The sequence below is a fragment of the Ovis aries genome, chromosome 1 (assembly GCF_016772045.2).
Source record: "Ovis aries strain OAR_USU_Benz2616 breed Rambouillet chromosome 1, ARS-UI_Ramb_v3.0, whole genome shotgun sequence".
Classification (NCBI taxonomy): Eukaryota; Metazoa; Chordata; class Mammalia; order Artiodactyla; family Bovidae; genus Ovis; species Ovis aries.
This window is the reverse complement of record NC_056054.1, coordinates 58,713,571-58,732,207: the sequence shown is the minus strand read 5'-3', so window position 1 is coordinate 58,732,207 and position 18,637 is coordinate 58,713,571.

Genomic DNA, 18,637 nt, shown 5'->3' with positions numbered 1-18,637 from the left:
AGTGCAGAATACCCAGGTTCAATCCCTGGGCTGGGAAGATCCCTGGAGAAGGAAACAGCAACCCACTTCAGTACTCTTACCTGTAAAATCCCATGGATGGAGGAGCCTGACAGGATACAGTCCATGGGGTCAGAAAGGGTCGGACACAGCTGAGCGACTTTCACTTTCAGAAACAAAATAGTTTGTATGGGAAAGAGAAAAAAAGGGAAAGAAGAAAGGATGGAGGGAGAGCTTGAGGGGAAGAAGAAGAGAGGAAAAGAGAAGGAGGAAGGGAGGGAGAGTGAAAAGGAAAATTGATTTTGAGATAGATAAAATTAATTCTCTCTATTGAGACTGTCAATTTCTTTTTTTTTTTTTTTGGCTTATATTTTGAATATCTTATAACCAAAACAGTTATATTTTCTGAAAATTTTTATTTAGAAATGTCCACAGTGCCAAACATCTCATCACCTATTTTGCCAGATAACCAAGATTTCTGTCTGTTTACTTGTTCAAAACAATAGTTCTTGATTTCTTTAGGTTTTTTTTTTTTTCATAAAAAAGTGAATCAAAAATAAATCTGAATTTTACTCTTTTACACTATTTATTGTTTTAATCTCTCCAAATGCTTCAGCCTTACATATCAGATATAAATCTATGGTTCACCTGTTCTTCAGTTATTAAAGGAATAAAGGAATTCTTTCTTTCTAGGGAAGTTCAGCTCATAATGGCTACCAAAAGTCAGGTAAAAGATGAAACGCTAGCGTAATATTCATGCTGGTCTTCTGTTGCTTGCCTCACTCTTTCAGTTCTCAACTAAAATGTTAATATTGGAAAAAAATCATCATGACTTAAGAATGAAGGTAGTGTAAAATAAAGAGAACCAGACATATTGGTCTTGGGAAATTTGGCTTCTGCTCTTGGGTCTCCTAACTCTACCATCCAATCCTGCCTGTTGTCTCTATTTCCCCAAAAGTACAATAGTTATGAGAGCTACCCTTTCTACTGCTCAGCAATCTAATAAAAGGATGATGGATAATAAGTATACATAAGTCTTATACATTTTTAGCAAGCTATGTTATTACCACATTTATTTTAACCTCCAACTATCAGTTAGTTTGTGCCAGGCCCTATGCTAGGGACATTATATACAAAATGTGTGTGTGTGTGTGTGAATCTCTCAGTAGTATCTGCCTCTTTGCGACCCCGTGGACTGTATCCTGCCAGGCTCCTCTGTCCATGGGATTTCCCAAGCAAGAATACTGTGGGTAGGTTGCAGGAACAGACCATCCTAAAATCTCAGTTCCTTAAAACAGCTTTTTTAATCTTCAGACAATTCTCCGGAGTAGCTAATAATCCACGTGGTGACTAAAGAATCCCAGTTACTTCAGTCCTGTGGCTCAGCCACCTCAACTCACTGCCTCCCCCTTAGACAATGAGGGGAGAGAGAGTGTGTGTGATAGAAAAACCATGCATATGTTCACTGCCTGACATCAGAAGAGACACACAGGACTTTTTGTTTCACTCAACTGCAAGATGGCTGGAAAGGGTAGTATTCAGTGGTCTTTGGAAGAGAAGAGAAATTCATATTCAAAAGCACTGGTAATGTCTAATCTATTCTAATTTGCACATATGAAGTAGCTACTGATTGTTAACATTTTATGTGGCAAAAAAAAGTGTTTATAGGGATAAAATAAAATCAAACCTGAAATGTTTATTGGAGCTCACTGATGCTACTTAACCCAGCAATCTAGCAGAGAAGTCAGTTACTCAATTCCCATTTTTACTCAATTTCCAAAGTCACTTGGGCAAGCCACATCTACTCAAGGGCCTTGGTCCCTTAGACTATAAACAAGACCCTGAAGAAGTGGCCATTGATAAGTGTCCCTTCCAGATCTCCTTTTCATAGTATTTGCCTTGATTGCACTGTGGACTACGGAAGCCCTACAGAGGAGATGGTCCAAGAGTTTTGGTTGGACCTCTACTGCCATCTCGCAGTCAGTTCTGCAGGGACTGCAAGTGCAGTTTGAACTGTAAGAGCCTGCTGATTCCTATTTCAAGATTAAGGATGCTGAGGTCCCACCTGCGTGAGTTTCTCGCTGTGCTACCACAAGTGATTGAATGTCAGAGAAAAAGTTAGTACATGACTCCTAACACTGAATATGGCACACTAAATTTTGTCATTTTTCCCACTGTTTTATTATTCTTACCTGTTGAGAGAAAAGTGATTAAGCAGTGAGTGTTAGTTTTACTTGCAGAGTGAGAAGAAACAGTGCATGCGGGTGGAAACTCCTGCTCTATGATTAGCTAATGAAGCAGAGTGGGGAGTGAATGAGAAGAAATAATAGCAGCAGTCCAAGCCAGGGTGTATTTTGGCCACCTGATGTGAAGAACTAACTCATTGGAAAAGATCCTAATGCTGGGGAAGATCGAAGGCCGGAGGAGAAGGGGTGACAGAGGATGAGATGGTTGGATGGCATCCAATTCAATGGACATGAGTTTGAGCAACCTCTGGGAGTTGGTGATGGACAGGGAAGCCTGGCATGCTGCAGTCCATGGGGAGGCAAAGAGTCAGACACGATTGAGTTGACTGAACTGAACTGAAGCCAGGGTGTAGGGGAACTAGCACATTTCCATTAGGATAGAAACCAGACTGACTTACTGTAAGGAGTTTCATAAAATACACGTGGTTTTCATCTTTTTTTTTTTTCAATTTTTTCTTGTCCCCCAATCCTTGAATTCAAGAGAATCATTGCACCATTGGTCCAAACCTAACACCATGAAACACAAATATACATAGTCAGAACATGGCTGTTCAGCATATAGTCTTCATCTTATTCTTAGTATTAGTGTTACAAATGGTATTCACTGTAGTACTTAAATATATATAATGTCTGGAGAAGGAAATGGCAACCCACTCCAGTATCCTTGCCTAGAGAATTCCATGGACAGAGGAGCCCAGCAGGCTATCGCCCGTGGGGTTGAAAAGAGTCCTGTATGACTGAGTAACCAGCACACACATACATATGCAGTAGTTTGCTTCTTTAACTCCTCACTCCTATCTTGCCTCACCCCCTCTCCCTGCAATGGAAGCCCCTAGTTCATTCTCTATATCTGCGAGTCTGCTTCTCTTTCGTTGCATTCACTGCTTTGGTTCATTTTTCATGTTCCATGGATGAGTGATAGCATGCTGTATTTGCCCTTCTCTGTCTGGCGTTTCACTAAGCACCATAGCCTCCAAGTCCATCCACTGCAGCTTTTATTAATAGTGCATTTAGTCCCATTGGTCTGTGCATATGCTTTTCTAAGCAAATTAAAGAGAATCGATTCCTCTTGTCTACATGCCTGCATTTCAGACCACACGACATTAATGTGGTCAAAATAGAATTATCCAACCTGGGTAATATTAGAGCAAAAGCAAACCTGTTCTAAATAAGTATTACATTATGTTTTGAGTTCAGCAGTTGTGGTTTTTGCGGAGTGAGTGGCACAGTAGAATAAAAGAGAGATTCGATATCACACACAAGTTAGTTGTTGTGATGGGCTACAAGGACGAAGGAAAATGAAAGAGACCTTTGAAGGCTGTAAGGGAAGGTGTTTGGCAGATCAAGCAGGGGAAACACTCTAGACACAGAAGGTAAAGGCGAAAAAGGAGTCCAATTAGAAGAAAATTGAGGCGTCTCCAGAATGAAGGAGGGCAGGAACTGAAGGGAGGGTGAAAAACGGAACTGAGTGGTAAGAAGGTTAGTATGGGAGGAGAGAGAAGAACGGATGAGGGTGCCAAGAATAACTAGAATGAATGAAAGAAGTTGAGAGTTTTATTGCTTTGCTCACACCACCTATTCGTATGGTGCTGTTTCCTTGAGTGCATAACTGGAAGTACTGATTCTCCAATTTCTTATCTTCTTCAAACTTCTTGACAGTTATGAGCACAGTACACACACTATGACTAGTGTTTTTGTTGTTTGAACTTTTGATTCAGCTCAAAAATTTGCCAAGAAGTCCTCAACTTCAGAGGAATTCACAATAGTCTGGGAGAGACAGCTTACCTGCTTAACCCGTTCATTTGAGGATCATTTATTGAGCTACTGTATTTGATTAACTGCCCGAGTCTATTTGAATCTTTGTCATTTAGTCAAATTCAAGAGTATGCTTGGCTTTGTTTTTTATGTTCGAAGAGACCTGGGTTTTGACAAGATCTTAAGATCTGAACAAACATTAAAATTACAAAAGTTAATGATGTGTATAACCAATCCAATTCAGAAATTATGGTCAAGGATGTGTGGATACTATTCATGAAAATTTCTACTTAAAAAATATATATATTAATGAAGAGAAACTTAGCCTCAACTTCCCTTTGCTTCTCCAGGACATACAATTAGTGATCCAATCCTGTGAATCTCATTCCCACTCATCTGTCTTCCACCTAATATCTAAACCACTTCAACCTTTCAAGACTGAAGTTCTCTCCTCTGCCACCGTTTACCACTGGAATAAGAACTACACACAAGGCTCTATGAACACCTGTGGTTAGTCATTCCTCACCTCAGAAACATACAAAGTCCTTCCTAAAATAAAACACAAACTTTTCTTACAGCGTCCTAAACCCCCTACAATCTGTCTTCAGAATATTTTCCAACAGCATCATCCCCTCTTCTATTCACATTCCACATTGCTTACAATCTTCCTGTGCCTTAGTTTCTACATCTTTGTAATGGATAATAATGGTGCCTCCCTTACAGCAATACTGAAGGAGTAAATAAGTGTCCAGCACATAATTAGCCTTATCTGCAATAAAGCTCTAAATATTTTTATTTGTAATACTAATGTGGGGGCTTCCCAGGTGGCACAGTGGTAAAGAATCTGCGTGCCAGTGCAGGAGACACAGGAGATGGGGGTTCGATCCCTGGGCTGGGAAGAGCCCTTGGCGGAGGAAATGGCAACCCATTCAGTATTCTTGCTGGGAAATGCTATGGACAGAGGAGCCTGGAGGGTTACAGTCCTTAGTGTCACAAAGAGTGGACATGACTGAACGACTGAGGATGCACAAACAGGGCAATGTAAGCTCAACTTTGAATATTTGAATGCAAGAGTATATATTTCCCAATTCTCAATTATATGTTCTGCTAATATAATGAGTTTTATTTGCTGAGATGTCCCCCATGATCAGGCCCTGGGTTAGGCACTGTCACATTGTTATTTCATTTAATCTTTGGAAGAAAAGTTATGACCAACCTAGATAGCATATTCAAAAGCAGAGACATTACTTTGCCAACTAAGGTCCCTCTAGTCAAGGCTATGGTTTTCCAGTAGTCATGTATGGATGTGAGAGTTGGACTGTGAAGAAGGCTGAGTGCTGAAGAATTGATGCTTTTGAACTGTGGTGTTGGAGAAGACTCTTGAGAGTCCCTTGGACTGCAAGGAGATCCAACCAGTCCATTCTGAAGGAGATCAACCCTGGGATTTCTTTGGAAGGAATGATGCTAAAGCTGACACTCCAGTACTTTGGCCACCTCATGCGAAGAGTTGACTCATTGGAAAAGACTCTGATGCTGGGAGGGATTGAGGGCAGGAGGAGAAGGGGACGACAGAGGATGAGATGGCTGGATGACATCACTGACTCAATGGACGTGAGTCTGAGTGAATTCTGGGAGTTGGTGATGGACAGGGAGGCCTGGCGTGCTGCGATTCATGGGGTTGCAAAGAGACGGACACGACTGAGCGACTGAACTGAACTGAATTTATATGATCATACATAAGAGCCTTGAGAGAAAACTTAATATTCATACCCCAGAGAGTTCTTTTCATGGAGAGAATAACTTGCTCCATTGCTTGATCTTGTAACAAATCAAGTCCCAGGTGTAAGTGGACTCTGTAACATGACAGGACCATTTCAGCATAGAGCATGAGAGTGGTTTTATCAAGCTGCCGCTGCTGCTGCTAAACTGCTTCAGTTGTGTTCAACTCTGTGTGACCCCATAGACGGCAGCCCACCAGGCTACCCCATCCCTGGGATTCTCCAGGCAAGAACACTGGAGTGGTTGCCATTTCCTTCTCCAATGCATGAAAGTGAAAAGTAAACGTGAAGTCGCTCAGTCGTGTCTTCATTGATCACTGAGGAAGGATTTCCTATCTTTCCTTGTTATTCTTTGGACCTCTGAATTCAAATGGGTATATCTTTTCTTTTCTCCTTTGCCTTTTGCATCTTTTCTTTTCTCAGCTATAAGTGATCTCAGCTGCTATATAACCATGCAAAATCATTGTTTACAGGTTTGAGGTAAGAGGGTATGAAAACGTGGGGCAAGAGGGTCTGACTGATGCCATCTTGGCTATGTGCTATTTCCCATACTCTTGTAAGATCTTTCTATATCTGAACCTCTTTATCTACATTTTTAAACTTAAAAAATCCTAATTTTTATACTTAACTCTTTTATGTTCAGGCTTTTGTTTTGTTTGTTTTGTGCATGTCACCCCAGATGAGATGCTATCCATTTTTCCCCTAAAGGTAAAAATATTTCCTACAATTTTTTGATTTTTTTTTTTTACACACATTAAAGTACGATATAAACCAAGAGTCTGCTTTAGGAAAAACTCTTTCAATTGGTCTCTGAGTCTATTTTATATCATTTGTAGATAGGTTAGGTAAAAGTTTAATTAAATAATTGATTTTTTATAATAAATGGGGAATTAAACATGGAACAATAGTCCAGAGAACTTTTGAAAATTATGGTAAAATAACATGACATATATTTTATCATTTTCACCATTTTGAATTATACAGTTCGGTGGCATTAAGTAGATTCACATTGTTGAACAATCATCACCACCATCCATCTCCAGAACTTTTCTCATCTTTCAAAACTGAAAATAAGGGGCTTCCCTGGTAGCTCAGTGGTAAAGAATCCATCTGTCAATGCACCAGACATGGGTTCTATCCCTGGGTCAAGAAGATCTCACATGAAGTGGAGCAACTAAGCTCATGGGCTAAAACTGTTAGCCTGTGCTCTAGAGCCAGGGAGCCACAATTATTGAGCCCATGTGCCACAACTACTTAAGCCTGTGCACCCTAGAGCCCATTCTCTGCAACAAATGTTGAGGTTGCAATGAGAAGCCCCTGTACCACAACTGGAGAGTAGCCCCCTCTTGCCACAACTAGAGAAAAGCCTGAGCAGCAACAAAGATCCAGCACAGCCAAAATAAAAAAAAATTTTTTTTAAACCTGAAAATAAGAGATAAGCCTTTTTTTTTTTTTTTTTGCTTTTCCTTTAATATTTTATCATAGTGCGACATTATTCTTCTCATATGCTCACTGGCATGTATGACTGCCAACCACTATCATTTGCCTTTCTAGAAGCCATTTCTTGAGCTCCTCAATTGGTGGGCAGGTTGATGCAAATAATTCCTAGCCCAGATCCCAGTGATTACATGTATTCTTGAGAAACAACTCTCCTGACTGAGGCAAGATTAAACAATACCAGGACTTTTGTTGTTTCAGCTTGGTGCATGCATGCCTGCTAAGTCACTTCAGTTGTGTTCAACTCTGTGACCCCATGGACTGCAGCCCACCAGGCTTCTCTGTCCATGGGATTCTCCAGGCAAGAATATTGGAGTGGGTTGCCATGCCCTCCTCCAGGAGATCTTCCTGATCCACGGATGGAACCCATGTCTCTTACACCTCCCACCGCGTAGGAGGCCAGTGTGATTCATGAAAAATAACTGCTTCCAGGATGTACTGATATGGTTCTTCCTGACTCTGGCTATAAAAAGTGCATGATTTATGTACATATGCATTGTACCTCCCAGAATGCAATGTACTGGTCATTTTAATATTTTCTTTGCTATTTGCTTTCTTTGATGGATTTGGAAAGAGAAACAATTGTGCATTTAGTTCTCAAGCCACATCCAAAAGCAACGCCCAAACAGTATACGATAAGCTGTTCTGAGTGGTTCTGAGTGGTTTCAGTTCAGTTCAGTTCATTCACTCAGTCATGTCTGACTCTTTGAGACCCTAGGGATTGCAGCATGCCAGGACTCCCTGTCCATCACCAACTCCCGGAGTTCACTCAAACTCACATCCATCGAGTTGGTGATGCCATCCAGCCATCTCATCCTCTGTCGTCCCCTTTTCCTCCTCCCTCCAACCCCTCCCAGTATCAGAGTCTTTTCCAATGAGTCAACTCTTCTCATGAGGTGGCCAAAGTACTGGAGTTTCAGCTTTAGCATCATTCCTTCCAAAGAACACGGATGCATAGTTAAGGAGTATCAACTTTTCATTATTGTTTTATATACGCACGCCCATTCTAAAATAATTTCAGGCTTTAGATTTCCCAATAAAAGCTTGAGGTGCAAACCTACATTAAGAGCAAACTTGCAGGCATACATTCTGGCACACATTCTAAGGAGAGGTCCCTGGGCATTGCCTCTGATGCCTGTCCTCAGTGTACCATGGCAACTGAATGGCCCAGGTTCAGTACTAGCCCTTGTTTTAAGCATTCAGCTTGGATTAGTTTATCTCTATAGATTCTTTCTCTTAGTTTTTTTGCTTTACTTTCTGGCTAGCTCATTCATGTATTTTAAGTATTTTGTTTAATGTTTTGAACTATGTTCAGTGAGAGAACCTCTTAGGATATCTAGACCTCCACTGCCAGAAACCAAATTTTATTAATATATATGTTCCATATATGGGCTTCCTCAATTTCTCAACTGGTATAGAATCTGCCTGCAATTCAGGAGATACAGGAAAAACAGTTCAATCCCTGGATTGGGAAGATCCCTTAGAGGAAGAAATGGCAACCCACTCCAGTATTCTTGCCTGAAAAAAAAATTCCGTGGACAGAGGGTCCTGGGAGGCTACAGTCCAAAGGGTTGCAAAGAGTTGGACATGACTGAGTGAATAAGTACACATGTTCCTTATATCCAAATATTTAATGTGTGTTTGGTTTGCATCAAGAACTCTGCTAGAAACTCAGATACCAGGAAGGAAGGGTAGGCAAGCTACTTGCTCTAGTGGAAATTATATTCTATTGGAGTTAAAAATCACAAATAAGAAATACAGATATTAAAGTGTTTAATTTTCACTTATACTGAAACAAAATCCCTGGCACAGATAATAGTAGGTTGGAGGGTTCATTAAACTGTAGATCATGGTGTCTGGAAGTCAGAGAACCTTCTGAAGTAGGATGGTGGGCAGGATTTAGGGTAGGGAAGCATTCTGGGCTAGGGATGAGACACTGAGTAACTTAATTAGAAACTAGTGGGAGGCAGGCACGGAGCTCACGTCAACAGTTTGGCTGGGGCGAGTGGGGTCAGATCATGAGACATTTGAATGTTAACCCTCAAATTTTATTTTGCTGTCACTGAGAAGTAAAGGAAGTGGGCTCTATCCACATCAGCTGAAGGTGCAAACAGAGCAATAAATGGACGTCTCTGGAGCAAGAGGGAATTTTTCAGCCTAATGACCTTCTGACTTAAAGTGCAGCATCAGCTTTCCCCTGGGTCTCCTGGTTGCCTGCCCACCCTGTTGATTTTGGATTTTCCAGCCTCCACAACCACATGAGCTAATCCGTAAAATAAATCTCTTCCTATGTATATTATATACACATCCTATTGGTTCTATTTCTCTAGAGAGGCTTGCCTAATACAACAAATATCGAAGCATTCATTTTAGTTAGAAAAAAAATCTTTCCTTACCTGGACAGTTTGTTTAGGGAAAAGTATACACTGGTTTTCTGATAATCAAAAGCTCAACTCTATGATAAAATAGTCATCTCTAAGATTTAGCAGGTCTTAAAAATCCTCAAGGATATTCTATGTCATTTCAAACATCTCCTTTCATTTCATGAAAGTCTTCCTTACACAATTCTGTTAAAGCTGGGTCGAGGAACATTTACAGTGCATCAACTTGTTACCGTTAAATATCATACTTGTACTGCCAAGCAATATTATATTTTAATACCAATTGCATTTTCAGGAAGAAAAGATCTTGAACTCAATGAAACAGATTGCATTCTTGAAACTTTCAAACTTCCATCAAACTCCCCTCAGCTGTTTTATTTTTCTTCAGCATACATTCTCACTTTTCTGCTCTCATTGGCACCGTTTGTGTATTAGTCGATGTATGTTGAGGCGATGATAATTAAATTTCACTTGAAGTTAAGAGATGGAGTGATTAAATTTGAACTTAAATCTTTCTGAAATAGGTAGTTCTCTTGTATTTCACAGAGGGAAAATTCTACTTGAATATTGGGAAGAATATAATTATCTTGTTCAAGATACTAGGTCTTTCAAGAAACAATAAGGTATTATCTTGGGTAGAAAGAGGATAATCAGAAATTCAAAGGAGGTTTTCTGTAGTTATTTTACATTTTCATGAAGGAATTGTACTTCCCTCTTACCCAGACATTTGCCACAAAAGAGAAGAGAAATGCCAAGGAAGGCTCTGCTTGCTTCCCCAAGTGTAAAAGAAAAAAAGGAAAACATGTGATGTCTCTGTGTGGCAGGTGGAAAGATAAGGAAGCAATCTATGCAGCAAAAGCTGCCCCAGTGATGGCCACGATTTACTTTCTTCAGAAGCTGCAAGCAACAGCAAAGGCTGACAGCAGAGTTCCCCAGTGGCATTGGGCCCTCTGGGGCTCTAGTCACGTGCAGTTGGGTTAGACTGCAAGGAGAGGAAGATCTACCCAGAATTGGGCCTGGTCGATAAGGATACCTGGATTGCAAAATTCAGCTTTGCCTATCAGAAATCTAGTTCACCTCCTAAATAGAAGGGCTAGTCAGTTTCCTATTGCACTGGGACTTTATTTCAGCAATTTCCCATATCCTACATCCCGCATTGATTAAGGAATCTGAATGCTGAAGTCAAAGCTGCATTACAAGCTCAGGCTGTACTTCAGTACTGGATTGACAATCATCCCTATTCTCGGTGTGAACTGGGAGCAAGCACTAATTAAAATTATAAGCTAGAGAGAACATGCATTGAGAAAAAGAAGCCATCCCTAACCAATAATTCCAGGGATAAATCACACTTGATTTGCTAACTTATAGAAGTGTCCAGGAACTATGATCTACAAATGTCTTGAATATGATTCTAATCAACCTGCCGAACAACAATCAAGGAGGCATATAATTAGAACAGGTTCACCCAACCAGCAGCACATAACATTGTCTCACCTTGAAACAGTGCATCCTGTCTCAAAAGTAAGAACTCCCAAATAGAGGCAGTATTCTCCTTTGAAACACATCCAGACAGACTCCTAGCAATTTGGGGCTTCAGCCCTGTCCTGGTAATGATTCACTGGGCCTCCTGCTCTTTCTGTCCTCCTCTCTTTTCTTTCTGACCCTTGTCACATCTGCTACCTGAACGTGGAAAGGATTCTGAACTGAGATGCCCTTTGTGATGATGCAAATCCCAGGTGGTGCTTTGCAATTAGTAATGACAAAGAGCAGGCAGAAAATTCCTAGAAACTATGAGTCAGTCACATTCTTTCACAAGCTATTGACATGTCCAACAGTTCTTGGTTGCACATCACTGTAGGCGTAGAAATGGCTGTTCTTGTTGTCCTGGGAGAGCAAGGACAAGAAAAAACAAAGTTTTGAACACTTACTACTTGTCTTGTCAGACTTCTAAGTTTTTATATGACGGTTCAACATTTACCTCATCAAAGATATTTTTTCTTGATAATTCCAGGTAATTCTATAGCAAATAGCAGAGAATCCATGACTATGACTTGTTTTATCAAAGGTTTTAATAATTGATGGGTCATTGGATTGCTTTAAGCAAATGACTGATTGAGATTAAATATAAGAACTTGCCTTTTCTATTTGTGTCTTACTACCGTGTGGCAGAAGCCTGCTGGCTGCAATGGACCACTCAGAAGCGTGGCCGAGAGGAGCTACCCCTTGCCCAAAGTGAGGGGCGGCGGCCGAAAGGAGCTACCCCACGACCAAGATCAGGGGTGGAGGCTGGGAGGAGCTACCCCACGACCGAGGTCAGGGGCGGAGGCTGGGAGGAGCTACCCCACGACTGAGGTCAGGGGCGGAGGCTGGGAGGAGCTACCCCACGACTGAGGTCAAGGGCAGAGGCTGGGAGGAGCTACCCCATGTCCAAGGAGTGGTGGCTGCATGGGTGCAGCTGGGCCAGAGGAGCTACTCCACATCCAAGGTCAGGAGGGGCGGCCGTAAGGAGATACCCCTTGTCCAACATAAGGAGCAGCGGCTGTGCTTTGCTGGAGCAACAGTGAACAGATACCAAACGTCCAAGGTAAGAGAAACCCAAATAAGAATGTAGGTGTTGCGAGAGGCAGCAGATGGCAGACACACAAACCATAATCACAGAAAACTAGCCAATCTAATCACAGGGACCACAGCCTTGTCTAACTCAATGAAACTAAGCCATACCGTGTGGGGCCACCCAAGATGGGCAGGTCATGGTGGAGAGGTCTGACAGAATGTGGTCCACTGGAGAAGGGAATGGCAAACCACCTCAGTATTCTTGCCTTGAGAACCCCATGAACAGTATGAAAAGGCAAAATGATAGGATACTGAAAAAGGAAATCCCCAGGTCAATAGGTGCCCAGTATGCTACTGGAGATCAGTGGAGAAATAACTCCAGAAAGAATGAAGGGATGGAGCCATAGCAAAAACAATACCCAGTTGTGAATGTGACTGGTGATAGAAGCAAGGTCTGTTGCTGTAAAGACCAATATTGCATAGGAACCTGGAATGTCAGGTCCATGAATCAAGGCAAATTGGAAGTGATCAAACAGGAGATGGCAAGAGTGAACATCGACATTCTAGAAATCAGTGAACTAAAATGGATTGGAATGGGTGAATTTAACTCAGATGAACATTATATCTACTACTGCGGGCAGGAATCCCTTAGAAGAAATGGAGTAGCCATCACGGTCAACAAAAGAGTCTGATATGCAGTACTTGCATGAAATCTCAAAAACGACAGAATGATCTCTTCATTTCCAAGACAAAACATTCAATATTACAGTAATCCAAGCCTATGCCACAACCAGTAATGCTGAAGAAGCTGAAGTTGAATGGTTCTAAGAAGACCTATAAGACCTTTTAGAACACCCAAAAAAGATGTCTTTTTCATTATAGGGGACTGGAATGCAAAAGTAGGAAGTCGAGAAACACCTGGAGTAACAGGCAAATTTGGCCTTGGAGTACGGAATGAAGCAGGGCAAAGGCTAATAGAGTTTTGCCAAGAGAACACACTGGTCATATCAAACACCACCTTCCAACAACACAAGAGAAGACTCTACACATGGACATCACCAGATGGTCAACACCAAAATCAGATTGATTATATTCTTTGCAGCCAAAGATGGAGAAGCTCTATACAGTCAGCAAAAACAAGACCAGGAACTGACTGTGGCTCAGATCATGAGCTCCTTATTGCCAAATTCAGAGTGAAATTGAAGAAAATGGGGAAAACCAACAGACCATCCCAGTATGACCTAAATCAAATCTGTTATGATTATACAGTAGAAATGAGAAGTAGATTTAAGGGACTAGATCTGACAGACAGAGTGCCTGATGAACTATGGATGGAGGGTGGTGACACTGTACAGGAGACAGGGATCAAGACCATCCCCTTGGAAACAAAATACAAAAAAGCAAAATGGCTGTCTGGGGAGGCCTTACAAATAGCTGTGAAAAGAAGAGAAGCCAAAAGCAAAGAAGAAAAGGAAAGATACAAATATCTGAGTGCAGAGTTCCAAAGATGAGAAAGGAGAGATAAGAAAGCTTTCCTCAGTGATCAATGCAAAGAAATAGAGGAAAACAACAGAATGGGAAAGACTGGAGATCTCTTCAAGAAAATGAGAGATACCAAGGGAACATTTCATGCAAAGATAGGCTCGATAAAGGACAGTAATGGTATGGACCTAACAGAAGCAGAAGATATTAAGAAGAGGTGGCAAGAATACACAGAAGAGCCATACAAAAAGGATCTTCACAACAAAGATAATCACGATGGTGTGATCACTCACCTAGAGCCAGACATCCTGGAATGTGAAGTCAAGTGGGCCTTAGAAAGCATCACTACAAACAAAGCTAGTGGAGGTGATGGAATCCCAGTTGAGCTATTTCAAATCCTGAAAAATGATGCTGTGAAAGTGCTACACTCAATATGTGAGCAAATTTGGAAAACTCAGCAGTGGCCACAGGACTGGAAAAGGTCAGTTTTCATTCCAATCCCAAAAAGGCAATGCCAAAGAATTCTCAAACTACCACACAATTGCACTCATCTCACATGCTAGTAAAGTAATGCTGAAAATTCTCCAAGCCAGGCTTCAGCAATACGTGAACCGTGAACTTCCAGATGTTCAAGCTGGTTTTCGAAAAGGCAGAGGAACCAGAGATCAAATTGCCAACATCTGCTGGATCATGGAAAAAGCAAGAGAGTTCCAGAAAAACATCTATTTGTGCTTTATTGACTATGCTAAAGCCTTTAACTGTGTGGCTCACAATAAACTGTGGAAGATTCTGAAAGAGATGGGAATACCAGACCACCTGACTTGCCTCTTGAGAAACCTATATGCAGGTCAGGAAGCAACAGTTAGAACCGGACATGGAACAACAGACTGGTTTCAAATAGGAAAGGAGTATGTCAAGGCTATATATTGTCACCTTGCTTATTTAACTTATGTGCAGACTACATCATGAGAAATGCTGGGCTGGGAGAAGCACAAGCTGGAATTAAGATTGCCGGGAGAAATATCAATCACCTCAGATATGCAGATGACACCACCCTCATGGCAGAAAGTGAAGAGGAACCAAAAAGCCTCTTGATGAAAGTGAAAGAGGAGAGTGAAAAAATTGGCTTAAAGCTCAACATTCAGAAAACGAAGATCATGGCATCCGGTCTCATCACTTCATGGGAAATAGATGGGAAAACAGTGGAAACAGTGTCAGACTTTATTTTTGGGGGCTCAAAGATCACTGCAAATGGTGACGGCAGCCATGAAATTAAAGGATGCTTCCTCCTTGGAAGAAAAGTTATGACCAACCTAGATAGCATATTAAAAAGCAGAGATTTTTACTTTGCCAACAAAGGTCCATCTAGTCAAGTCTATGGTTTTTCCAGTGGTCATGTATGGATGTTAAGAGTTGGACTGTGAAGAAATCTGAGCGCCAAAGAATTGATGCTTTTGAGCTGCGGTGTTGGAGAAGACTCTTGAGAGTCCCTTGGACTGCAAGGAGATCCAAGCAGTCCATTCTAAAGGAGATCAGTCCTGGGTGTTCATTGGCAGGACTGATGCTAAAGCTGAAACTCCAATACTGTGACCACCTCATGTGAAGAGTTGACTCATTGGAAAAGACTCTGAGGCTGGGAGGGATTGGAGTTAGGAGGAGAAGCGACGACAGAGGATGAGATGGCTGGATGGCATCAGTGACTCGATGGATGTGAGTCTGGGTGAACTCCAGGAGTTGGTGATGGACAGGGAGGCTGGGGGTGCTGCAATTCTTGGGGTCGCAAAGAGTTGGACATGACTGAGTGACTGAACTGAACTCACTACATTTATTCTTCAGAAGAAACCAGTGCAGTTGATTGGGAAACAGCAACATAGAAAAACACCACCTAGAAAAATGAGAACGAGGTATTTCAACCCACGTCTCTATAGTTCCCAGCTTGGAATTGGCCAGGATCTCAATTCCCTTCATTTTCCTCCTTTTTGAACTTAAACACTCCAAGCTCATCCCTCATTCAGAACCTTTTGACTTCTGCTCCTTATGTGTGAGATCACCTCTCACACATAACATCAAGATCTTCAACCAAATACCTTCTTCTCACCAGCCAGGTCTTCATATTGGAAGGGCCTTCACAGGCAGGCTTTCCCAGCACCCTCCCTCGCCCCGCCTTCTTGCTGTAGAGTTCTCTGTCATTCACCCTTCAGATCACTGTGTTATGTGCACAAGCCCTGGAGCCAAACTGTCTGGATTTGAACCCTGATTCCTCTGTTTACTAACTTGGTACAGACAGGGTACTTGGGCTCTCCATGCTTCAGCGTTGTGTTGTTTAGTTGCTAAGTCATGTCTGACCTTTTTGTGACCCCATGGACTATAGCCTACCAGGCTTCTTTGTCCATGGGATTTCCCAGACAAGAATACTGGAATGGGTTGCCATGCCCTTCTGCAGGGGATTTTCCCGACCCAGGGATGGAACTCATGTCTCCTGTGTTGACAGGAGGATTCTTTACTGCAGAGCCACTGGGAAGCCCATGCTTCAGTATCCTCATCTGTAAAATTAGGGTCATGAGAACACCTATGGTACCTATCTCTTGAATGTGTTTTGAAATTGCATGAAGTAATACAGACAAAATGCCTAGAACAGGGACTGCTATACAGACACTCAGGATTCTATATTTGTTTATCTTCTTCATAGTACTTTTTGGTGGCTGATGTTATCTTCTGCTCTCAGTTTATTAGGATGGAGTCTGCTCTATTCCTTACTATGCCCTCAGCAACTAGAAAAGCACCTGAAAATGATAAATTATTGTGTAATGCATTCAATCAATTATTGTCACCTAGAGACTGGATGTTTCAAATTCCATATTTTATTGCCCTTTGGGCTTCAGAATAAGATGATACTGGATCCAGTTCTTAGTTCTGGCTCTCTCTAGCTCTGTGATTTAAAACTCATTACTTAACTTTCCAAGTTTAATCATTTGTGAAAGACAGATAAAAATAACTACTCTCAAGCTGGATGAATAATTTATGATATAGTCATCAAGGGAACATTATACAGCAATGAAAAGGAATGGACTACAGCTGCATGAATGTACTTCATAAGCATTGTGTTGAACAAAGGAAACCACGTAAAATATTATATATTGCAATATTCCACTTTATAACACTTAAAAACTGTCAAGGTTAATTGATGGTGTGAGAAGTCAGGTAGCATTACTCTTGGGGGTTTAATGCTTGGAAGAGAAAACAAGGCAGCTTCTGCTCTTCCATACTGTTTTCTGTTCTGGGTATTAATTATATTGGTGTGCTCATTTTGTCAACATTTGGAAAGAGCTACCATTGTAATTTGTATATTTTAGGTAAAGATGATGATGGTAACAATGGACTACTTCCTTGCATGACTGTGAAAATTAAGTGAAATACTGTATAATAAATAAGGCATGAATAATATAAATAAAGCACATAAGAGAACTCACTGTACACTAGTACTAATTCCCTTTCTTTCTTTCAACATGGCATAAAATAGCAGACATCAGATTCAGCACCCACAGGGTATTCCAGGCCCCTCTCAATCTGGCCTTAATCTGTCATCCCAGACTTTTGGGACACAACATTATACTTTTCCAGCCTCACTGAACTTCTCACTCAAATCATCTCCTGCCTTTTCAAACCTGTTTGCCTTTCACACAATTTTCCATCCATCTAGAACACTTTGTACTATTCTCTTAACAAACTCTATTTATCCTTCTAAACACACCTCCAGTACTAGCTCTTCAACAAAGATTTTTTCAAAGTACACAATAGTTGTATTTTTATCTTATTGTAATTATCCTTTTAAATATCCCTTTAATTTTCAAGCATGTTACTTCATTATACTAAGCCTCACTTTACTCACTTATAAAATGTAGACAATAATAGTTTTTATGCCATGGAATTATTATAAAAATTATAATTAAAATGAAATAATATTCATGAAGGGTTTAAATTCAGAACTTTGCAAACAGTAGGTACAGATCAATATATACTAGTTATCAACATCATTAATTTAAGGGCAGGGACATCCTTCACTTCTGTGTTCTACCACTTTTATGCATGAACATGTAGTAAATACTTAATCAGTATTTATTAAGGAAAAGCAAGAGACTTGTCTATTACTTTGTAAGAAAGAATGACAAGGCAAAAGAGAAAGTGGAAAAGTAGAAAAACCGAATGATAAACTTCTTTGCATAAGATAAATATTTCTTAATTAACTAAAATATAATAATATTCCAAGAGACCCATTTCCTTGGCTCTCATCAACCTGGATCCCTGCAGCCCGAGTGCTCCTTACAGTCATTCATCCCCTGGAGCAGGAAGCCTGGTGGCTGTACCTGCATTGTTCATGAAAGTGTTACTGATATAGCCTGTCCACATGGCTTGAGGCAGATAATGACAATCCAGTTGAAGTCCTGATGACTGATTACTTTTACAAAACTCAAGTCATGAGATGTTTATGCTACTCACAGTATCTTCTGAAGAAAAAAAAAAAAAAGCTACTATCTATTGAGTGCCTATCACATGCCAGGAGCTGTGCTAAGGCACTTTACATACATTACTTCTAATCCGCGCAGCAACCCTTGGTAAGGTAGGCTGATTCCAATTTTACGGAGAAGGAAACAATTTGAGAGAGGTTAAGTAACTTGCCCAAGAGAGAGCAAAGGCTTAAACCTATGTCTATGTGAATCCAAAGTTTCCATAACCGTTAATACCTCTACTTCATTAAATTATTTATATGAATATCTTACCATATAAAATGAACACTAAAATTAAGATAAATATATAAGAATAACAAGCAAGACTGAAATACTGGAGACTTTTTCAATGCTACTATCTTTGCGGTTATAACTCTTGCTATTAAAAAAGAAAAAAGGAAAGAAAGAAAAATCAAAAAGAAATAGGGATTTTCAAAAATTTT